This window comes from Montipora capricornis, chromosome 1 (genome assembly GCF_036669925.1).
Source record: "Montipora capricornis isolate CH-2021 chromosome 1, ASM3666992v2, whole genome shotgun sequence".
Classification (NCBI taxonomy): Eukaryota; Metazoa; Cnidaria; class Anthozoa; order Scleractinia; family Acroporidae; genus Montipora; species Montipora capricornis.
In genome coordinates this window covers 12,328,500-12,330,999 of record NC_090883.1, presented here as the reverse complement: position 1 = coordinate 12,330,999, position 2,500 = coordinate 12,328,500, and the positions used below count along the sequence as shown (strand labels likewise).

General features: G+C 43.5%; 1 protein-coding gene across 2 annotated transcripts in view; it reads right to left on the bottom strand.

Annotated features, from left to right (window-relative positions):
• Nucleotides 1-2,500, bottom strand: part of LOC138054342 (origin recognition complex subunit 2-like) — a 71,504-nt gene that overhangs the window by 16,467 nt on the left and 52,537 nt on the right. The gene's annotated exons all lie outside the window — the stretch shown is intronic.

Below are 2,500 nucleotides of genomic sequence, written 5' to 3'. Positions count from 1 at the left end.
GAGGCCTGGGAATGACAAACCCATCTGAAAGTGCGAAGTCAGAGTATTCAGCATCCATCAGGATGAGCGCTCCACTTGTTGATAAGATAATGGCGCAAACCCATGGGACCCCAGATGATGCAGAGGTGCGAAGGCTGATGTATGCTGTTCGAAAAGAAAAAGGTGTTGATCTGAAGGGGCTAGAGGAGCTGAAGGTCTCTCTCCCAGTAAGGACACAAAGAGCCGTAGACCTGGCATGCGAAAAGGACACCTCTAGTTGGCTTACTTCAATTCCACTGAAAGACTTAAATTTTGACCTAAGCAAGCGGGAATTTCGTGATGCACTGAGGCTACGCTATGACTGGCCCATTCCCGATAGCCCATCTGTATGCGTAGGCGGCTGCTACCGTGGACTACGCCATGATATGCCAGCGAGGCGGCCTAATCATACAACGTCATAACGAGATACGTGACCTGGAGGCGGAGCTACTAGATATGGTTTGCTATGACGTAGCAATTGAGCCCACCTTACAACCCCTTTTAGGGCCTCTTCATATGAGCCCGGTTGACCGGGCTGGCCCGGTTTCCAAGATCTCGCCTTACCTTTAAATCCTTTGTAAAAACTTTGATGTGTTCATATGAGAGGGCGAGCTGGCTCAGTTGCCGAGATCTCGGTTTTTCCAACCGGAATCTCGGTAAGCGGGCTGGAAATTTCGCCACATGAACACTTCACCCCGGTTACCGGGAGGAAAATAATACCATGCATTTTCGTCACAGAAGGGACATTAACAAGCTTTTAATTCTCTTTTCTTCGGTAATGAAGATTGGAATACCGTAGTTTCATTTGATAGTTAACGTAAAGTCAAAAGAATTTTGAGGTTGTTTAAATAAAGAAAATCAGGAAATTCTCGCCAGGCTTGTTCGTTAGATTTCACGCCTGAATGGTCGCGTCATCACTTTTTCACATTATTCATCTCGGAAAGTGGGCTGACAGTCGCCAAATGAACAAAAACCAATTTCATCTCGGTAACCGAGCCAGCCCGGTCAACTGGGATCATGTGAAGATGCCCTGAGACTCCGGGCTCGTGCCACCAGAGGTTTCTTTTTGGTCCTCGGTCATTGTCTTCCAACCCGCGTGGCACTCCCACGGACCTTTGAAAAAATAACATGATGCTGCGGTACCACAGGTAGCCCAAGCTCAATACACGAGTATCTGGGTTGAGTTTGTTGGTTCTCTACTCTGCTCTGAGAGGTTTCTCTCCGGGTACTCCGGTTTTCCACTCTCCTTAAAAACCAACATTTGACTTGATTTGCGTTAATTGCTAATTTCAGTTTACAGTGACCCCAATTAGTGTTCCAGCGATGGAACGACTTGACACTTAAATGAAGTTCCTTTCCTTTTCCTTTCCTTTAAAACTGAAGCGAGGTAAGATATTCTTTATTTCAAATCGTAAGTATCTTTTGGAATTTTGAGAAAAAACCGCGTTTTCTCCAAACAAATCCTTATATACTCCAGTAGATATACCCATATATCGAGCTTGGGCAACCTATGACGGCACCCAGGGTATACTGTAAGTTACGGATCCTCGTTTTCCCCGTTGATTTATGGCCCCCACGCTTCTAAAGCAAAAAACCGGTCCGTAACTTACAGTACGAACCTCGAACAAAGAAGTACTGTACTTACTCAGGAACCCATGACGCGGAGCCTACAACTCTACGGTGATCGTGTAACGGCGTTTTCACAGACCGATTTATTTTTAGATTGAATTTCCCGCGAATGAGACTCCCACAGGAGCCCGATGACCAATTACAAGAAATTAAGCTGACGTCATAGGGTCACCGAACCGGAACTGCCTTTGTTTTTTGACCTAATTCGCGGGAAGGGCTAGTCTAAAAATAAACCTACTTGTGAAAACGCCGTTTCACAGAAGCTGTATGGAAGTTGCACGCTCCAGATGGGCTCCTGACTTACTTTTATATTGATGAAATTCTGAGTTGATATTAAATGGAGCAAAAACAACTTTAAATAAAATACCATACAATTTGACATTAAATCAAATAAACTACTCTCGAACTATGGTAGTACTACTAGTCTTTTGTTTAATAAAAATATGTTTTTCCTTTATTTGTGATGACACGTTAGTCGTTATACTTTGTGTATAGGTTTACAATTCGTACAAGTTGATAGCTATGATGGACAGAGAATGGGTGCAATGACTGTGCAGTAATTTACCCCGATATAGTTCCAGATACATTCGCAGTCATTGCCCAACAACAAAGCTTTGAGGGGCAAAGATCACGTCATTTGACGTCACAAACTGCACCGTTTGGTCGTGGGTAGACTGACTTCAAATGTTTCTGTTCCCGACTTGTGTGGCGCAAGAGTAGCTAAATGCATGTCGAAGAAAAACTGTTTCCTTTGGGTGGAGATATTTATGTTAAGATACAAAAATCATTTTATCTTAGGTGACTTCTAAATATATAAGAAATAGAAAGCGAGGTGTTTACCTGAAAAGAAACA